Source organism: Calliphora vicina, chromosome 3 (assembly GCF_958450345.1).
Source record: "Calliphora vicina chromosome 3, idCalVici1.1, whole genome shotgun sequence".
Classification (NCBI taxonomy): Eukaryota; Metazoa; Arthropoda; class Insecta; order Diptera; family Calliphoridae; genus Calliphora; species Calliphora vicina.
In genome coordinates this window covers 77139866-77161377 of record NC_088782.1, presented here as the reverse complement: position 1 = coordinate 77161377, position 21512 = coordinate 77139866, and the positions used below count along the sequence as shown (strand labels likewise).

General features: G+C 29.0%; 1 protein-coding gene across 5 annotated transcripts in view; it reads left to right on the top strand.

The window, feature by feature from the left end:
• Positions 1–4144: 4144 nt before the first annotated feature.
• enc (encore) overlaps positions 4145–21512 on the top strand; it is a 75869-nt gene continuing 58501 nt past the window's right edge. For 4 of the 5 annotated variants that reach the window (XM_065506278.1, XM_065506276.1, XM_065506277.1 and 1 more), the window contains exons 1-3: positions 4145–4345; positions 12485–12851; positions 13029–13176. The gene's annotated coding sequence lies outside the window, so the exon portion shown is untranslated. Of the gene's footprint in view, positions 4346–12484; positions 12852–12973; positions 13177–21512 lie in introns of those variants that run through there. The other variant, XM_065506271.1, reaches the window with a different exon arrangement.

Genomic DNA, 21512 nt, shown 5'->3' with positions numbered 1-21512 from the left:
CACCTGTGACATTGTGTTTCCTTTTCTTTACTTTTCGGTCTTTCCCAAGTGATAGACTGACTAAGCAGATATTTAATATGTGAAATGTCGCTAAGTGTCTTTCCCGGTTTTAACGTGATCAAAAACAACCCGGTGTTGTAAGCATTTCTGATCGAATGTGGAGTTGTAAAATGACTAACCTTTGTAACAACATCTGGAGTAATTTTATCCAGAGCGTTTTTTATTTCATCATCCTCGGTATCGAAATATAAACCTCTTAGGACAAATGACATTTGCTTCAACTCTTTTGGTGTGTAAGAGTACGACTGTATATTTTTTTCACGTAAGATCGCCATCATTTCAGTGTGTACCAATGCATCTGATAAATAAAGCTTGCTTTTATGTTTATTGACATTTCTTATTTTAAAATTAATTTTTGGTGTTTTCGCTTCTAATTGCTCAACTAGGCGCTTTATATTTACATTGTATAAAAATATTGGTGGGCAATATGGCGTATTCTTTGTTGTAGTTGTTTCAGCTTTTTCATTTCTTCCCCGCTTGGGCTGTTCCTCATTGTTCTCAATTTCCAAACCAGCTAATAAAGCAAATCTGTTTTCACCCAGATGGGAGACATCAATATTGGTAGGAGATCCATCATATCTTCTACGTTTAGAATTCAGATTTGCCTGTGATGGCTCATCAAATATTGTTGGTTGTTGGCCATTGACATTACTGTCGCCATCCGTACCGTCCTCGTCCATGTTACCTCAGGTTCCACTATCGCAATTATTGCAAAAAGTGTGCCCGAAATATTCGGAAAATCGTCAAAATAAAATTAAATTGAAAAATACACAAAAAATAAAATTTGCGCTAAAAAAAACCTCCTCTGTCGTTGACAGTGATGCCGGATCTTGGTCAAAAATAGAATACACACGTTTATATGAAAACGATAATTTTGACGACAGCACAACTTCACCCTCTGTCTATACCTGACAAATTTTTATCATGATAAACTTCAAAATGGTTGTCAAGATAAAAAATTATTAGGTATAGTCTCCATTTATTAGTATTATTGCTACGTTATGACAAAATTGTTAGTGCTTTTGCTCAGACAACTTTGTTAATTGTAATGATAAATATTTGTCAAGTATAGACAGGGGGTCACGACTACACGACATCGCAAGGCGAATTCATACAAGATGGTGTCAGTTCTACAAAAACAACGATTGGTCTTAACAAATGTCAAAAAACCAAAATGAAAAATTAAACAAATGAGTATTTAAACTTAATATAGTGTAGATAATTGAATAGTGAGGGCTTTACTTATTTATGTAAACAATAAATATTTTGTTAATAAGTTTAGAATATGTAGATATTTAAATATAAAAACAAGCTTTGACAGTTGTTAGAACAAAAAAGCAAAAAAAAATTATCAGCTGTTTGACTGACTCCACCTTGTATAAATTCGCCTTGCGACTTCGTTTGCTGCTGCTGCCCAATTAGGCTAATTTCTATTTTTGTCAACTTCAAAACAGAAATAGTGTTGCTAATATAATAAAAAATGTAAATCAAATTAGTGTTAAAAAAAATATATTTTTTTACTTAATTAAGAAAAGAATTATATATACTAGCATAACCCGGCTGCACTTCGATACCCCTAACCTAGTAAAATTAAAAAAATATGAATGGAAATACGAAAATAACACATACAAAATTTGAAAATCTCTCAATTACAGTTCACTTGATATTCGAAAATAACTAACTAATTTTGTATCGGAGATACCACTCCACTCCAATGCTCTAATCCCACCTATTTTTAAACCTTTTATGTAAATATCAAGCTTTACTTTAACTTTCCTTTATAAGGGAGGTGTCATTCCTACTAAGCCGATCATGCTTAGCTAAACTTCGAACAGGGAACAGGAATAAATTAGTTTTTAGCTAACCTACGTAGAATGGTAATAAATTGCTTGATACAGAGTTTAAATTCTTTTACAACTTGCCTTTAAGTTAATAATAGTAAAAGCTAACTTTAAGTAAAAGAAAAAGGTACCCTTAAAGTTAACTTTTACTATTACGAACTTAAAGGCAAGTTGTAATAATGTCCCTTAGAATTATAGTTCTCCAGATATTCAAAATTAATTATTTACTTTGTGCCACAACCACTAATGCAATCCCGAACATTTTCAGCCAATCTGTGTAAAATGGTAAGAGAGCTATGTGGACAAAGTTTGAAGAACCTTGCAATTATTACTTTGTATGGGAGGTGACTCACCTCCTTATCCGACCCCTCCCATTTTGGATGCTATGCCCTCTAATCTAATTCCGTCTATATTCAGCTAAACTCTGCACAGTAATAAGAAATTAATTTGCTAAAAGTTTAAACACTTTTATAATTATAGTTCTGCAGAACTACAGAACTTCTACAGAACTGCCACGCCCACTATTTCAATCCCGAACAATTTCAGTGAAACTATGCAAAATTATAAAAGAGCCATTTTGAAGAATCTTGCAATTATAGTTCACAAAATATTTAGAAATGACTATTTACTTTGTATGGGAGGCGACTCACCATTTTTTCCGGCCCATCCCATTTTTGATTAAACTTCATGCAGTGATAAGTAATTGATTCGTATGAAGTTTGAAAACCGTCACAATTATAGTTCGCACATATTATAAAATAACTATTTACTTATGTATGTATGTACAATTACATATTTACCGCCATATGCATAAACAGATTTATAAAACAAAATTTCCATTCAAAATTTGTTTTATAATCCTTTGACAAACTTAAAAATTGTTTATGAATATGGAAGTTAGAAAATAAAAAAAACACCTTCAAAATATATTTTTGTGACTTTAAATTACTAAAGTCTTCCAGCCATATGCATAAACATTTACAAAAGGTTTATAAACCAATTATAGGAAAATTTTCATAAAGTTGTATTCATAAACGATTAGTAGCTTAAAATACCTTTGATAAACAATTGTTAAATGTAAAAATTTTATAGTAGGTTCAACCCTACTTTAAACCTACTTTAAGGAATTATTTTTACTTTTTATCTTAAAAAAGAGGATTTTAAAGATAAATTTGGAATAATAGATGATACTATTGCAATTGCTAAGCACAATTTCCACTCCGCTGGCGATTAAGTTCCATTTTACTAGTATATGATTTTGTTTGATATTCCTCCGGCAGTGAACTATATGAGGTTCACAAGTGAATTTGATCGGCATTTTTGTCATTTACTTTTAACCTGCAACGCCATATAGTAATAAAATGTGTAAACATTGTGGAAGAAGGTCCACAGAATCTAATATACCCACTCCGGAATTAAAACTATGTGTTTCCACATAGAAATTCATTAAATTTTGTTAAAATTTAACAAAATGTCAATAAAAATAAATTAATAAAACAAATTATAAAACAGTGATGTTTATTTTATCACACAATATTCGTCATTCGAATACTTTAAATTATAATTGAAATAAACTATATAAAAAAGTTTGTACATTAATACATTTTAGCTTTATATAAATTTACTAGAATAAAATATACATTTTTTATCTAAAAAATAGTTATTATCTTCAAAAATGTATTATTACTAAAAATACTCAATGAAAAAAAAAAAAATTAACGAATATTTTATCCTAATTGAAAGCAACACTAACAACGAAAAAGGGGAAATAAATGAGAAGCATTGCCAGCTTAGACAAAAATCAGTACATTAGTAATTGTGCCTTTAACAAACGTTTATGAATACAACACTTTTATAAATGGTTTTTAAAGCTAAAGTGTTCGTTAACAAAATTGTGTTTTAAATCTACAATAAGGTTTTTTTATGCATATAGCAGAAAGTGTTCGTTAACAAAATTGTGTTTTAAATAAATCTACAATAAGGTTTTTTATGCATATAACCGTAAATCTACAATAACGTTTTTTTATGCATATAGCCGTTATTGTTTTGTTCAGCTATGCAGGTGTTTGTAAAAATAAGTTTAGTTGCGGTTGATTTGCACTTTTTTATTTCTTCACACGCATGTAAGAAAGAGAGCAAAAAGCAAATGTCATAATTTTGTTTGTACTTTCTTTGTCATTTTCTATAGTGTTGCAATTTGCTTTTGTTATGCGTTTCTTGTCTTTCCTTTCGGAGTTGTGTTTTTCACTTCATTTAAAATCAGTGCGAAAATTTCATCTGGAAATTGTTATTAATTGAATGTGTTTTGAAAAACAAGAAGACAGTGGAAGAATGAAATAATTTATAAACAGTTATTAAAATGGTTGTGAAAATAAACAATATAAATTAACAAAAAGGCGAAAAGAGCAGCAGACAAAAAGTAAAACAGAAGAAAGAAAATTCATGTATGATTTTGTCGTGCATTCAGCATTTTGTGTATAATAGAGTGTTTGTTGCATACGAATATTTGTGTGTCGGTTTGTTTGTGTTTTTTCTTGCTATTTCGGGCGCAAATGAAATAATTTAATACATTATTATGTCAAATATTTGCAGGATACTTACACACGTAAAACATAATTAAATAATAATGTTAAAATTATAATAATATAAACCTCTTGTGTCTAAATTTTAGCCAAGTTTTCTTACGAGATTCTATTTGTTGTGCTAATGTTTGTATCTGTGTGTGTATGTTTGTATGTATGGAATGATGTTTGCGTGTGTGTGTGTAAACACCCTCCTAATAATAATATCTACTATTAATAATAATTGTTTATATTCACTTTTATCTTTTGTTAGTAATTAGAAATTTCATTACTTAAACATACCAAACATAATCATAAATTATTAAAATTAAACTCATGTCAAACATAATTCAAGAAAATTTGAAACATTTGCAATAGTTGCTATTTGATTTGAAAGTGAAAATTAATCACATCATATGTATGTACGTACTCCTTTTGAATAAAGTTTTCCAATTAAAATTTAATAATCGATATCATACGAGGTTGGTCTGAAACTTTCATTTACATACTAGCAAATTAGTATTTTCAATTATGTATTAAAAGTAATCACAAACATTTAAGTAAATAACGTAAAAACCTATGTATGTACATGAAATAAATATTTAAGGTCTTTGCGCGAATATAATTCATGTATAATGTTTCACATTATGTTTTATTTGCTCAAAAACTAAATGTACGAATTTTATGACCAGGGCTGAGATAATCGAGCACAAAAAATCGAAAATCTGCACATAAAAGTTGCACTATAAATCAAAAAATATTCAGAAATATCTACTAAAACTGAAAAATACACTATAAAATGTGTAATGTTTGCAAAAATATGCACTAATAGGAAATTATTCATTGAAACTAGAGAAATAAAATTTCGATTTTTTATGTGTGTGAAGAAGATATATTCGTATTTAACTAGTAGAGATACAAACCACATTTTGTAATGCATACCAGTGCACTGTTATGCATTTAACAGAGTTGGGGCCGTTTTCTCACTAGGTGATTATCATTTTTCCCAACGAAAAATTGCAGATTAAAGAAATTTGGTTTTCTCATTTGCTTCTATTCTGCCGCAAAGCTAACCCGACCTCATCTGCCAATTATTTATATATACTGATAAATTCAGAGCTAGTTTCTTACTTGTCAGTTAAACTCAGCTTAACACGCTGTTATATTAATCCTGAAACATATTTTGCCGGAATTTAACCAATGATTGTGTTTCTCACTAGTGGATTAATTTTGTTAGCATTGCCATACTTTTCAGTCAAATCACATGTTTATTCTTCAAATTTTTCATATAAATATGGCAATACTATACATTTTATAAGAAAAAGCATCCGCGTTACATAACTTTTTTTGTAAATTTTAACTTTCTAAAAGAAAAAGCGACATAAAAGTATATAAAATGTATATTAAAAATTATATTGATGTTAATAAAGCAAATACAAACAAAGAGCTGCTGTGCTGAATTGTTTATTTTATTTTCCATCTGTTTGTGCTTTGGCATTTTATACTTAGGTTTAACTCACCAATGATGCTCAGTTAAACCGAGATTATATAGCATATAAACAATAAGTGAGAAACACAATTTTTAATTTAATTTAGGTTTAAGCGAAGAATGTAGATTATCTCTATCCCAGAAACTAGCTCTCAATCAGCTGACTGTTGTTCATAGTTTTTATGTGTTTGTAAACGAAATTAAATAGATTTTATAAAAAAAAAGTTTAATAGAGGAATTAACATTAATTTGATGGAGGATGAACTCGAAGAACATGAGTTCCAAATGAATGCTGAAAGAGTTTATCATGGCAGGCCTAACTACCTGGCAGACATGCAGGATAATGAATTTTTCAAAAGATTCCGGCTGTCGATGGCCACATTAAACAGCTGATTTATGTAATCATGTTGTCACTTGAGAGATATTGCCATCTGAAAATAATGTTTTTTGTCGGTATATTGAGAAAACCAAAATTGTTAACGGACAGTTTATCGGCATTTAGTAACAGGTGTTTTGTAGAAAACGGGCCTTAGTATATAAAAGGTAGTATATTTAGGTGGTTAATACAGGAGAAAGGAACCAAGTCCATGACCAAAAGCAATATTTTAGTGGTACTCCATGAGGTCTATAATAATGAAATAACTAAAATATTTACAAATTTGGATGTCTGTTTCGAAAACAAATTCTATAGAGGATCATTGGTAAAAATGGCCATGTTTGAAATGATTCACGTAACACACTATATAGGTTTGGAAGTCCAAGGGTCTCTTTCTAGTGTTGTTATGGAAATTACTTATGAACGGAACGGCATGTTAACGTTGGCGGTTCACCCAGATTATTCTCAACTAATGTTAATGGGAATTTAAATTCCAGTATGCAAATATCTGGATATTACGTGAAAAATTTAAGATAAAATCTACAAACTCAAAATCTTCACATTTTGTCACTAAGCCACATGTAGCAAAGACTCAAAATAAGGAAAACTTTACCCTAAAAATAAAAACAATAATAAAATACAAAGAAAACTATGTTAAAAAAACTTTATCTTTATCAATTGATTGGTAGCTCGATTCAGGAGCAACGTCCCACATGTGTAACAATGTTTGTTCGAAAATTAAAGAACTGTTCTGAATTTGCAATTATTACAGCCAATAATTCTGTAATGAATTAGTGATCCTCATTCTAATTTATTGTCAATTTCCAAAATAGTCAAACATGAACATAAGGTAATATTTGATTCTATTCCGATAATGAAATTATTGCAACAGACTCATTAATAGATATCTATGATATGTATAACAAACACAAATAATCTGGATGAGTGATTTATAATTTATTTTTTTCGTAAAGGTCAGCTTGTGACTTTTATTTGCGAACATGGAAAATAAATCGCAAAAATGCATTTTATGCAAATCAACGCTTAAATATATAAAATTTATCAAAAGATTAATAACAATTTAAAACAAAATTCTCATTTCTGTTACTCAGACTTCATACTTATCATATTATTTCCATAATTTGTTAACAATTACTAATAATATGTTATTGTATGTAAATAAAAGAGAAAGTAACTGTTTATATTAAGAACAAGAACAAATGAATTGTTTATCTCATACCAAACCATTTAAATAAAAATCATTTTATAACTGTTATTTTCAGTGATTTATTTTTATCACAAAAATATAAATCACAATTTCGGTTTTTTGGTATATGGACGAGTTATTTTCGATCTCTGAATAAAATAAATTTAAAAAGTTTGTTAATATGGTTCATGGTAGATGTTTCTTTAAAAAATGAAAATTGTACGGTGTGTACTAAAAGAGATAAATTACTCGATAACCATTTAAAGATCGTGAATATAAAGCAAAATAGCTTTTAGGCATTGTACATTCTGACATATTCTTGATCAAGCTGTTTGGCTAATAAGTTGACTGTTGAAGTTTACAATTTACGCCTTTTGATAATAAACCCAATTTGCACGTACATACATACTGGATATTAGGGTATTCATTCGACTAATGATCGTTCGATTAATCGAATATTTTCTTACGAATAATTATTCGAACAATTTAAAAATGGCCATTTTCGAATAACGAATAATTCGAATAATTTTATGTAGAATAATCGAATAAAACGAATAAATGTTCATATATATTTAAGTTTATTAAATTGCTTAAAAATTTTCATAATTTCAGATTTAAATAAGTAATAATGACTCACAAAAATTGCTTTGTTTCTGAAATTCGACAAATAACTAAAGACAAAGGGACTTTCGATCACTGTAGATGAGTGTTCCGATAACTCCTTCTATAAATATATAAATATTACTGCAAAAGTTACAATTCTAAAAACAAATCTTTCAAAATTTTTAACTTAGGACTTGAAACAAGGAAAATAAAAGGTACGGAATAAAATATTTGTTGTTTAGCTGGCGAACTATTAGAAGAATTGCAATTAATAATCAAAATATTTACTTAGATAAAAGTGGAGTTGAATGTGATGGAGAATGTGATTTTGAAACGGTCGTCGAAAGTGATATTGAGGATGACAGATTCCCTTTTTTGTTTAAATCCCCAAGACCACTTTATTAAGCAAAGATTCTGCAACGTTGATAGAGCTTGATGTATAATACAATTTGTTATAAATAATTCAGAAATAGTGATTAATTAATTTACTAAAGAATTAGTTACTCAATTTAAAACCAGAATTAATGAATATTGTATTTGAATTCAGGATCATGTCCAACTAGCTCACATTATTTAAAGCATAGCTCCAAAACGGAAACTAATGGGTTTGCTAATCAATTGTTTTGTAGATTGTTCGGGAGTTAATCTGATCGGAATATATCTGTTGAAAATTTAATGATAGACTTTGTTTTCGAATGTTTTTTAACATTATCACTACTTGAATTGTTAACTTTAATGTTATTTTTTTGTTTTTCTTTAACAATAAAATTTTAAAAAACCGACATCAAAACTTCTTTCTTTACTTTTTTAAAAAATTAAAATTATTTGAATAATTCGATTAATTTTAATCGTGTGATCGAATTATTCGAACAAGTTAAAATCTCTTATTCGAACAAGAGAAAAATCGAATAATTCGAATACCCTATTGGATATCAATAGCTGACTTAATGATAACAAAAGAACACGACGAATATATATTAAGTGCAGAGAATTCTCATCATGAAAAGCGCTCCCTAATTAATTATAATGCTACACCGATTTTCGCGTCTAATTTTTCAGCTCGTTGTGAGAGGTTGAATACTCGATTTAAATGGTAGAGCATTCAGGAACAACACAAATAGCAGGAATACTATATGCAATTTAAATTAACCTTTGCCTCAATGAAGTTCTCAGAATACTTAAGAATACTTTTTATTCTTTATACAAATACATATAGCCATAGACAATAACTAGATAGGTAACTGAGAGCCAAAAACCTAAGTCTGTTGTCAAAAACCTAATTCATGAGAATGTATTGCATGTATTGCATGTATTTTGTTTTTGTATCACCCGTATGTGTGAAAACAGAGTAATTTTTTACTCTCTCCTTCTGTTCTATGCGTTTATTTTATGCATATAGCCTTAATTACTGATTAGTATGCTATGTAATACTATTTATATTATTTCTATTTTTGTTAAAATATTAAATTCAAAACTATTTATGCCAATCTGAATCACAACAATAAGTAATGTTATTTACATATATGCCAATATAGAATTTTTAATCTATTAATAACGTATGCGAAATTTCTACAAAAATTTGACACTGGCCAAAGAAAAAGTACATGGGCTATTAGTGTTTTAGGACTTATTTTGAATTACGTTATGTTTTGCCTTAATACTTTAAAACCCCATTTAAAAATCTGGCTTTTAGTTATTTCAAAATGTTAACAAAATAAGAACTATCTTGAAAATATATTTGCAAACATTTATATTTTATATATATTCGTTATATTTTACTTCAAGTGGCAGTGAAAGGCATAGCAGTGGATTTTTTGGAAGTAAATAAACCTATTATTGATAAGATGTGCAAAGTAGAACATAATTTTTTTTAAAAACAAAATTTATATGGATCTTAATCATTAATCAATCAGATGTAAATTGAAAATTTTGACTTTTTTGGAATTTGATTTGACCATCAATTCTAATTAATTATTATGAAATGTGTACACAAAATTAATCATTTCATGAAAAGAAACATCAGAGATCATGTTTTTAAAAAGAAAATTCTTCTAAACTGTTCCATCATTAAAACTAATTTGAGAGTTTTTAGACTTTTTTAAATAGAAGAGTTTTTGTAGATTATTTAAAATAAAAAGCGAGAAAAATAAGACCATGAAACTCAAATAAGAGCTCAGAAAAGTGCTTTTAAAAAATGTTCATCTCTTCTTTAGTGTATATCGCGAAATTTTTAGAATGCATGTAATATTGAAGACTAAACCATTTGCAATTAATTGTATTTCAGAAGTATTGAAGAAATGTCCAATTATATTCCAGAATTTTCTAATTGTGTATCAAAAAAGTACATAGAAATCGGAAAGTCAACGATATTTTAAAAAGGTCTTGATTAAAAGACATTTAAAAAAATAAACTAAAAGTAATTCTTAAAGATAAAAAGCTAATGCTGGGTTAAGTCGTATAAAGATGAGAAAGTTCCAGATCCCAATGCATTAAAGAACTTGAAGTCAAATTATATAAAAATATACACCTGTTGTGTACTGGTAGACTTCTTCCGGGTCAAGATTTTTATGTGGCTAATGAACGAGGTAATGTTCAAGAACAATACTGGACAAAAAAAAGAAACAAATTTCCCAAAGATGTTTATTGTATGGCAAGCCATTTGCAGTTGTGACAATAGAAGCCAATAATTTATGAAATCAGGCACGATAAACACTGAAATATGTATACAGTGGTGGCCACCAATTTAAGACAAATTATTGAATTTTTTTCATCAACTGAATTTTAAGTGCGATAGAGCCAAAATAAAAGGACCTCTAAGGGTATGAAATTTATTATTAATGTTTCTAGTTTCTGAAAAATGTTTGGAAAAATCGGTAAAACATATATGGACAAAGATATGTGGAAATACGTTGACCCACCTCAGCGAACATCCGCTGTTAATAACATGATATGACCGAAACTAATGAAACTAAAAATACGAAATTTGGTCCGAATATTTGATAATAATAAAAATATAATGATATAAATGTGAGAAAATATATTTATTTAAAAAAAAAATTGTTGGTCAAGTTGTAGAAAAATTTTATGTGTTCGTGGTGAATGTGTATGAATTGACACAGTCGAATAAAACACACTTGTGTGTTAAAACAATACTCATGCATACATATTTGTGGAAATATTTGAAAAAATAATTGACAATCACGTGGAATTTAGCAAACAATTTTTGTCTTAAATTCCTGGCCACCACTGTATATTGAGGAGTTTCTACAAAAACGGCTTTGAAATTTCTAAAAACAGCACAGAGTGCCTTCATATTTCTGGCCCGATTTTTCATAATAATTTCAATTTTATACCACGCGAGGCAAATCCACTCAACTGTCAAGAAATTCGGCCTGGGAAAAGGTATTAGGCTCTTAAAAAAATAATTAAAGAATACAAAAAAAAAAATTGTTCTTAACAAAACAGGATGAAAATTGTAAAAGTTATTCAACTTTTCACTAACACCTTTTTTAGTATTTTCTCTACCGGTACATATGAATAAAAAAAACAAAAATATTTGTACAGTAGGGCTATAACTTTTTTACATGTTTTGTAAATATCAAAATGGCCCTAGCATAGTCGACTAGCACATTGAGAGTTATTTAAAAAAATTTGAATTACTTTTTCGTGGTTGTCAAAAAAGTTCACCCACAAAACGCGGTAAAGTTTGGAGATAATTTTTTTATTTTTTTTATCCAAAAAACTCAAATAGTTTTTTTTTTTTTATCAATATATCAACCTGGCACGAATCTATATTTAAAATTTGCGGTAAAAATCCGATGTTTTACTATTAAAACAAATTAAAAATTTCACTTTAAAAAATCGTTATTGTGGGTGAGGTTTTTATTCGAGAATAACCCGAAAAAAATGTTATCGTATATATCACAACATTTGCCATCGCGTGGTGCTAGCTAGGACCAAAATTAGGTTATAGCCCTAATGTACAGTTTTTAATTAACAACCTAAAATGTTTTGAACTTTCTTTGAAAAGGTTTAATAACTTTTGGAAATATAAACCGATTTTAACAAGTAATGTCTCGTTTTTTCCTATATAAAATTTATACATAACATAAAATTGATTTTGAATTTTTGTGCATTTACGTCCGTTTGCATTTAAGTTGACGATATGCAACTGTTTGTACGTGCATTAGAGTAGAAAGTCGATACGATATTAAAATAAATGAATTTATTTGCACACCAATTTTCGTATTTACAATTATTATTTTTCTGTCTTAATTTAAAATTTAATCCCATTTTTAGTATAATTTTAAAAACTTTATTTTGTATTTATTATTTTTTTTTGAAAAGATTTGTTCACAGCTTAGGGCAAAAACAAGTTTATTAATTTTATTGTTAAAAGTGTACTATCGAGCATTGTGTTTACATTCTATCTGAAATAGACAATTCTAATAAACAAGACGAGAATACAGAATAGACAGAGTGCGATTACCGTTAAACTCTATAACAACGCAAAACAATTGACAATTGATTCTTCTTCATTGTCTCAATGCCATGAACTGCGAAAGTGATTCAACGACGAGTACGATAATAGTACAATTACAATTTGTCAATGACTTTGTTAAACGTCTAGTCTGTAAGTTGTCCTTGGTCAAAGAAGAAGAGGAATCATCAAGATTGTGTCCAGAAAAAAATCGACGCTTTGTACCATGTTTATGTGAGTTGTATGTTATAATTTATTGTCACTATTATGCAATTGAATTCATCTACATACTATATCTATCTAAACAACATTCATACATACTACTTACATACAATTATATCTACATGTATAAATATTGTAAAAATATAATTGATTTAATTTAACTTTTCTTTTGTTTTCATAAATGCTCAGTGTCGTGAAGACTGGTTAAGAAGTGCAAGAAGACGATGAAGATAAACTGCTAGACGATAATGTAAATACAGTGCAAGGACTATTCCGAACTATACGAAAACACAACAAGTCATCAAGTACTGCTGTTGATCAGCTTAACAATTAATTGGTAAGTAAGTAAGTAAATATTTATTTAATTTATATGCTGTTCTCAGACATTCTTATACACAGCCTCAAAAGTAAGTAAACACCAGTGAATTATTAGATTTTTTTAAGATAATGAAAAACATTGAAGTCCGACCTAAACGTTTTTTTTCAAAACCGAACCTAATATTCAGCCTAATCAGCAACAAACTGAATCATTTAAATTTTAATCGATGAATAGATTTTATGATTTTCATTATCTTAAAAAATCAAATAATTCACTAGTGTTGTTAACTTATATTTGAAGCTGTGTGTAAGTAAACAGAAATGTCATTCAAGCTTATATAATGATATTATTATTTTCAAGTAAGCTCACTTGCCATAGTTTTCGTATAAAAATAAATATATAAATAAATATTAAACATTAACCTCCATATTCATAAAAAAATTTAAATTTAAACAATGCACTATGTGCCCATTTCCAATTTTTGCGGCAAAAATTCAAATGTTCAACATTCGCTTATTGAAAAAAAAATGACGGTTCAATTTCTAACACTTTGACGATATAAAAGCCAAAACTTATACCAATTGCCACTCAGTGTATATATAATCAGCTGTGAAAGATTGCATTTTTTAAATAAAGTTTTCAAGCTGAAAAAAGTAAAAACTACTTAAGGAAGTGTTTTTTTTTTAAATTAGTTATAACTAAGATTTTACCAAAATGGATTACAATACCGGAGGTGTGTACTTAAAAAAAAAAAAACATAAAATATTTTACTAAATGTTCATATTATTTATAAAATTTCGTGCTTTTATTAGTAATGTTTTTTGTGAAGTTACGAAAAAGGTTTTTGTCCTCTGTAGTATAGAACTGGCATTGCTTGCATTTGCCCAAGGAATGATACATATCGCTGGCTTAACATGAAAAGGCTCTAAGTCCACTTTTTTAGAAATTGAGATTTTAGTATTTTTGTTGGAAGCTAGAGGAAATATACTGATTCATCCAGTTTCAATAGGCTTCGTCCTTAGGCCTAAAAATGTGTATGTACCACATTTTATCGAAATATCTTTTTAGGTATACAAAATTTAAAAAAAAATTTCAAAATAGTTTTTTAAAATTTAAAAAAAAAATTCAAATTTTTTTAAAATTTTTTTTTGGTTTTTTAAAATTATTAGTGAAAAACAAGCAGGAGATCTATATTTGGCTGTGCCGAACATTATATACCCTTTTTAAAAAAGTTTTTTCCAAATTTTGTAAATTTTTTTTTTAATTTTTAAAAATTTGATAATTTTTAAAAACGATTTTGACCCATTTTAGGTCCAACTTACTATTATAGCCTTATATACATCGTTTCAATGGACTTTGACATATCTATCATTAGATACCCATTTTGTCTATATTAATGACTTAGTAATCCAGATATTGATCAAAAATATGCCAAAAATCTAGGTTATCCTGGTATTTCCTGGTATCTCAGCCATTTGTGGACCGATGTTGTCGATTTTTAATAGCAATCGAGCCGGAAGAATTCCCGATATATTTATGTATGAATCATGTATGTAAGCTATTTAGGGGCTACAGAAAGTTGATTTAATCATAGAGACTGACAGACGGACATGGCTATATCGACTTCGCTATCTGTAACGATCCAGAATATATATTTTGTGGGGTCGCAAATGAAAAATGTAGAAATTACAAAGTGAATGACAAATCCTTGCCGCTCATGGTGAAGAGTATAAAAAGTAGTAAATAAGAAATGAAAGACAAGTTCTAAGAAAAAGACCTAAGTCCATCAAAAAATACAAACTAAGCAATAGAAAAAGGCAAATACTTATTTTATCATTTTGCTTTTACGCGCATAGAAAACAAAGAAAAATACAAAAAAAAAATTGCGTTTACAGAATTCAAAAATATTTACGCAAAAAAAAGTTTGAATGTTTTTTGTCTCTCCTGTAAAATTTTAAAATATGGACTTAAAGCCTTTGCATGTTAAGCCAGCGATATGTGGTTATTTGTGGGAAGATCAGTCTTCATGCCATACTAACATTTTTTGCAACTAACTGCACCGACGCAAATAATTTTAATTTTTCTAGAAACATACTAAAATTTGTTGTAACTACTTTTACCGAAGAATGATTGCTTGATGTATTAAGTTTTATAACGATAGGGAATATCAAAGACATACACAATTGCTAACCAAAATTTACTTATAGCGGAGCCCCAAGAAAACGCCAAACAGTCTCTACACAAATTTTTATAATGCTACTAGATCCCTTGGAAATAATTTTTGCTGCAATTTTGGATTTTGGACTCATAGTGCAATGTTTTAAAGCAAAAATTCCATACAAAATTTAATTTTAAAACGTTGTTTAAATTTAAAAATTGTTTATGAATAAGGCCTTTAAAATAGAATTTTAAATTAAATAATTAATAAAAAATTTAACACATTTACATCCAGAAATAACTAAAAATGCTTGAATCGCAATTAAAATATTGATATGATACGATTTACACAATTTACTTCATGTAAAATGTTTTCAATATTTATATTAGTTATATTAGTGAGTTTCACGTGTTAATACTTTGAAAAAATATAATTATCCTGCGTTCCCATAAAGTGTTACAATAATCAGATAGCGTAAGCTTTTAATATGTTGGAACAATTTAAAAACGGTAAAATAATATAAAAACATGGATGTATGTAAAAAAGAACAATTTTACATTTTTTTTTTAAATTAATACAATTTTATTAACCAAGCCCATTGGGCCAAATATGGCCCAAATATGGCTACATAAATTTGCAATCGCTTAAAACAATTTGGATATGAAACACTAAACTAGATATTAAATTAAACATGAAAATTAAAAAAAAAATAATAATAAATTAAATAAGATATGTTATAAATTACGTTCAAAATAGGAATATTTATAAATTTAGTTATCTTCAATTTAATGATCATTAACGGAAAAATATTCTACAAGCTTGTTTCTATAGTTATTATCTAATAAAATAAATCTTCTTAAGGATTTGGGTAGAATGTTCCAAATCCTTGTAGTTCGAACCTGAAATGATCTCTCATAAATTGAACTGTTAATTCGAGGATAAATTATTTGTGGATTCCTTAAAGATTTCGAAAATTCAAAAGGTCTTACCAAGTACTCAGTGGTATCCGCTACAATAATCTTATAAAACTGCATAAGTAGCCTAATCTCTATAAATCTACTAAATTTACACCCCAAAATGTTAATTACATAATCAGAAACATGTGATCTAATTCTAAGATTAGAAACAAATCGTATAATTCTATTGAATAGAAGATTATACCTACGCATCAAAACACCACAAAACCCAGTAAAAACTGCAGCACAATAGAGTAACTTCGGGTAATGTGGACTACCGTTTTGTATTTTCTAAATTTCGGTCACAATATATATGGATATTAAAAAAGTTGTGAAGCAATAAATTAGCTAATGTAATCTCTAATTGTTTTTGCTGTTGAAAATTTTTTCCGTCAAAGGATAAAAAATTTATGAGAAAATATTGTAAGGAACTCAAAAACCAGCATTAAAAAAATTTGAGTGTAATGTGGACCACATGAACCATAAGAGGGTAATGTGGACTAGTATTTAATACATACAATTCATGAACCAGCTAATCATGAATGATTAAAAAATTTTATTTTAATAAATTATTAATACAAACTAAAAACTCGCGTTCTTGGCTTAGATAGATTGCTTACAAAGTACATAGTTATTGTCGGGTAATGTGGATCATTAGTACATATTCAAGTAATTTAAGTGGTCCACATTAGACGAACTTGGGCTACAGTGGTAAACAATTATTTTTACCTAATAATCTAAATGTGTCCACTTTAACTATATAAAACAACCAAACATTAAATTCTACCAAGTAACTGTACCAAATTTTGTTTCTTACTTGGGCCGAAAAAAATGTTGAGCTCCCGCATTAATTTCAATACAAGAATAAATAGCCAACATATCAATTACTCATGAAAGCTCATGTGCAATTTTCGTTTAAAACAAATTGTAAAATGTACGACAAATCAGTGTTAACATACCTTCAATAGTTTCTGAAAAAAGACACTGGTCCACATTAGACGCATAGTCCACAATACCCGAAGTTACTCTACAACATGTTAGACATCAATAATGCATGAGCAACATTCTTTCTAACATATAAAGGTAAGTAAAGATTCTCCGAAGTTTATAATTAATTCTGTTACATAACCAATCAACATGTTTTTCGAAACTAAGATGACAATCAATATAGACACCAAGACATTTTATACACACCACAAACTCAATACCTACATTTTCAATCATAATAGACAGATTCACATCTGTCCTAGGTGACTTAAAAATCATCGCCTTGGTTTTATCAGGATTAACACAAAGTCCACAATTCATCCAGTCAGAAATGTAAGACAATACGGTATTAACAACACATTCTAGGACATCCGTAAACTGATGTTCACCAGGAAATAATAACTGAATATCATCAGCAAAAACAAACAACTGACAAGAAAATCCTTCAACAACAATCATAAGATCATTCATATACAATAAAAATAACAACGGACCAATCACAGAACCTTGCGGTACACCACTTGTGACCAAGGAGTATATAGAACGACGCTCACCACACTGAACAAACTGACTTCTATTTGAAAGGTAGGAAAATATCGACCTACAAGCAGCAAAAGATAATTTAAAAAAATCACAGAGTTTCCATATTACCATTGAATGACTAACACGATCAAACGCCTTAGACAAATCAAGCGATACTAAGACAACCAAATCATTCCTATCAACAATCTTTCTAATAAAATCTTTTAGACCTAATAAAAGTGAAGTGGTATTATAACCACGACGAAATTTTGTAACTTACCTGCACAAAATATCTTGCAAAGTTGGTTGTGCAGGTAAGTCAAAATTACTGTATTCTATACACTGAATCAATTAACCCTTTAATTGATTCAGTAATTAATTTTTTAAATTTTATTTATGAGATACATGTCATTTAAGAAAATTCGCCCAATATACATATTTGACTTCATCTGACAGGCACGTGTGACGATTTACCTGTAATTCGACTTCATATTCTTAGTTAGCAGCCTCAAATTAGCCAACACTGAAATTTCAGCTTTTTATCTCAACTAATTCTATTTAATGTCTGAAAGGGTTAAGTCTCCGTACAGACATACTCTTAATATAAACTCTTAATATAACTATTTATGGTCACTTTTCAATACATATTTACAATTTTTTTAATTCATTTTATAATTGTAAACTAGAAATCAACATAAAACAAGTAAGAAAGTATGGTCGGTCAAGCCCGACCATATAATACCCTACACTAAGTAAAATAGCAAAAACATTTTTCTTTTAAAATTTCAATAATTTATATTTTTGAGTGATTTTCGGAAGTGGGCCTTATATGGGGGCTATGACCAATAATGGACCGATCAACATGAAATTACGTCGTGTGATTTAAGTCTATATTAAAGTTAACTATGTTGAATTTTGTGTGTATACAACATTTTTAAGCAATTTATGCACGTTAAAGTGATTTTCGGAAGCGGGTCTATATGGGAGCTATGACTAATTATGGACCGATCGTAACAAAATTTGGTGACATGAATTTTGTGTATATAAAACTTATTTGGAGCGGAATTTGTGGAGATACATATATAAATTAAACATTTATGACCGATAAAATCCAATTTCGGAGAACATTTGTATGGGGGCTAGGTGAAATAATGGACCGATTTCAGCCAGTTTCAATAGGTTTGGTCCTTGAGCCAAAAAAATAATATGTACCAAATTTCATCGAAAAATCTTCAAAATTGCGACCTGTACTCTGCGCACAAGGTTTACATGGACAGCCAGCCAGCCAGCCAGCCAACCAGACGGACGGACGGACATCGTTTAATCGACTCAGAAAGTGATTCTAAGTCGATCGGTATACTTTAAGGTGGGTGTTAGACTAATATTTTTGGGCGTTACAAACATCTGCACAAACGCATAATACCCTCCCCACTATGGTGGTGTAGGGTATAAAAACTACAAACATTTTCATTAAAAACATAAACATTTACATAAATTCAAAATTGTACGAAAAGTATCACCAATAAAGTCTCCGTACAGTTAACCGTTTTAAGGCAAGGAATCCCAATATAAAACTTATTTGCATTTAATATGTGGTAGGTCCTCCATTCTTAGCAATTGCAGCATTTAAATGGCTGTGCGTGGAATGGACTAGCTTTGTTGTGGTCAGGGAATCTCTTTTATACCACTTTTCCATTATGACGGCTTTTAGCTGATCGTTCCTCTTTATATTGTGCTGCCGAATCTTTCTTTCCAAGTGGTCCCATAGATGCTCAATCTGGTTGAGATCAAATGACTGAGCTGGGTGATTTAACTGGCATCAAAGTAATTTACACAAAGTTTAAAGACTCTCCCAATTACAGTTCTCTTGATATTCGAAATTAAGAAACTAACTTGGTTTGTGAGATACCACTCCACAGTGCTGATCCCACCCATTTCTATATATTTTATGTCCAAAAATAACTCATGTCAAGCTTTACTATAACGACTATAATTCTTAATTTATAACTACATACTATTTCCTTTATATGAAATGGGTCATTCCCACTAAGCCGATCCTGACCATTTTCAGCCAAACATCGTAAAAATATAAGTGATTCAGACAAAGTTTAAAGATCCCTCACATATTGTTCCTGTCTCGCTATTTTTTAGCTAAATTTCGTACAGTGCACAACGGCTACCAAAACTGTGCTAAAGTCCAATTTTTCAAATGCAAATATTGCACTTGTCTTAATGCCATTTTATAAAGAAGAGTCAAACTAACTAAATAAGCTTTTTCTTTTTTTTTTTTTTGTTGATTTCAAAGATTTAATTGCTTGTTTAACCCTTAAATGCATGATTTTTTCTTTTATTTTTCTATAAATTATCAAATATTTATTTGATTTTTATTTATTATATTTCTTATAGCTTTAATTTGATTTATAATTTCTTTAGCTGAGACTTATTGTAATCCATTTGATTTTTCGGAATGAGAATCTGAATTAGTATCAAGCTTATATTCGTCTAAAATTAAGTGGAACTGGAATGTAGACAATTGGCCACAATATGCATTTAAGGGTTAAATAATTTCGCGAGCTATAAAGAAGAAAGTGAAATTGGAGAACAATAAATTAAGTAAGCTGTTAATATTTTTTGTTAAAAAATGTGATAAATTTGTTTGACTTTCTTGAAATAAGGCCACTTTTTTAACATAACCTTAAAAGTGTTGCGACTGTATTCAAAATGTAACTTCGTGGAAGCTTTCAAAATTTCGGTGAAGATCGGTGGATTGAATGCAATCACAAATGAATATGTATTTTTAAAAAATTATAAAGCAATTTCTTAACGAAAAAATAAAAATTTGATGATGTTTTCCAACATGTAGTTGACAAAATTGAAGTTAACATATTTTCAGATGAAGTGGAGAAGTATATCACGCAAACAATACATTTTGTATACCCTACACCACCATAGTGGGGAGGGTACAATGCGTTTGTGCAGATGTTTGTAATGTCGAAGAATATTAGTCTAACACCAAGGACGGAGCCCCCATACAAATGTCCTCCCGAAATTGGACTTTATCGGTCATAAATGTTTAATTTATATACAGTGGGGAGCTCAAATGAGTACATGTTTCTATTTTGTGCACTTTTTATGGAATAAAAATAAAACTAATAAAGCAAATCCAAAAATTTTTTCAGTCATTTATTTTATGTCTAATATGTAAGAAAATGAATTACAATTCAAAACAAAAAACATCCTTTTCTAAATAAAAAAACAGACAAAACTAGAATAACTCGCATATACTCAATTTTGCACCCCACAATAACTTTAGGGAAGAATTGCATTTTTTAAAAAAATTTCAAAATCCTTTATTATGTAAATAAAATTTTATACGCATTGGCATATTTTCTATACATTTTTCATTAACTTTTTTTGGAATACTCTCTCTCTCGTGCTCAATCCGCTGTTAAAGCTCGTACAAATTGGTAGGAGTTAATCGATATTGTTTCAACCGTCAATTCACGACTCACTAAAAACTCTCAATAGGATTGAACTCAGGACATTGAGCTGATAACTGCATTAATAAGAAATTTTTCTAGGAACACCATTCTTTACGATTTTTGACGTGTGCATTGGGTCACCATCCTATTGAAAAATTACTTCTTCTGCAGGATTTCCTCTTTTATATACAAAAACGTGATGATGAGACTACAAAATCGGTATGGTGAGTCTGCAAAATACGCAGATGG